The following is a 1,516-nucleotide window of genomic DNA, read 5'->3' as shown; positions in this document are numbered from 1 at the left end:
GACTTGTCCCTTCTGTTCTCCCACTATCAAGTGTTGTTACTCACACTGTCTTTCCTTTCAGGATTCTCACGGTTGGCATTTGCCCAACTGTGGTACTCTTAGTTGCCCACTCCTTTTGACGGACACCTGGCTTTCTCACCTCACTGCCTCTATCTCCTCTCTTGGGACCATCCTCAGCCAGTCTAGCCACCTCAACCCCACCACTTGCCTTGCACTTGAGACACAGCTCCTGGGTGGCAAGTGGGTACTTTGCAGGATTTAGCTATTACTTCCTTGTTGCAGCCCTTAGCCGAAATAGCCCTGATTCTCTTCCTTGAACAATACCCAGACCAGGGCCACTCTCTGTTCCTACATTTGGGCAGAATAGGGTAGGAATGGAACAAAAATCTTCAGTCTAGGCAGGGTCACCCTTGTTCTGTCTCCTCCAAAAATTTCCAGAACTTGATAAATGGAAACATACTTTTACAAACTGGGTAGTCTAACAAATGAATGAATACAGCCCCGCACCTTGGGCAACATTATTAAGTCTTTGCAGTTTTTATCTGGGAAAGGAATTAAGGTGTGTGCTCCCTAGTCAGGGTAGAGCCATCCAAAATGTTTGGAACTGCTTTATTCATAACCTTGATAGGGCTCAAAGGGTATAGCCTGCAATGTGTTTGTGCCTAGAGATGGAAATCTGATTTCTGACTTTACCTGAACCTGAAAAATAAGGATTCTCTGTCTAGCCCTGAGTAGGAAAATCCTGTATCAATGTTATACTTCATAAAATGTCTCTCATTTGTAAAATATAATACTTTGGTTATTTAAATTGTTGGAAAAACTGAATCTTTGTCAAAGAAAAAATTTCTTGCCTTTTAAACTTTCTAATTATCAGTTTGGCGAGTGAGTGGTTAACTGTGATCCTGTTTTGTGAAAAGTGAATTTTGGGAAGTAAGAGAAATTAGACAGAAAGAAAAATGGCATTGTGTGAGGAAAGAATATTGTGTGATAAATTTATCCTTATTTAAGAAAGTGAAATCAGGGCAAAAGTTAAAAGATTTAGAATGTTTATAGATTATCTATGCAGGTTAAATGAAGCTCATAAAAGAGATTTTGTGAACAAGTTTATATGTGATCTAGTTGACTATATATTTCCTTTAAAATATTTTAGCTTGTAATCTTGTTTGAAAAATGTTTTAAACCTTTGATATTTGACAAACCTTCCAAAATCAAAACTTTAAATTTGGGGCTGGTGCTCATAGCACAGTGGTTGTGGTGCCAGCCACATGCACTGAGGCTGGTAGGTTCTGAACCTGAGAAAAACAAATTAGACTTATTTGGTTTATTAAAACTGTATAGGAAATGTTGTCAAATATGAAATAATAATTACTTTTGATTATGGTTATATGTATATTCCAATATTATAAAGCATTGGTCTAGTCTACCATATGAGGCATTGGTCTGTCCTACCATACAAGACATTGGTCTGTCCTAACACATATTGTTGGTAATAATTTTAATTCATCTCAAAAAAAAA

This window comes from Otolemur garnettii, unplaced genomic scaffold (genome assembly GCF_000181295.1).
Source record: "Otolemur garnettii isolate 467f Iridium unplaced genomic scaffold, OtoGar3 scaffold00012, whole genome shotgun sequence".
Taxonomy (NCBI): domain Eukaryota; kingdom Metazoa; phylum Chordata; class Mammalia; order Primates; family Galagidae; genus Otolemur; species Otolemur garnettii.
The sequence above is the reverse complement of the archived record's forward strand: the minus strand, read 5'-3'. Positions refer to the sequence as shown.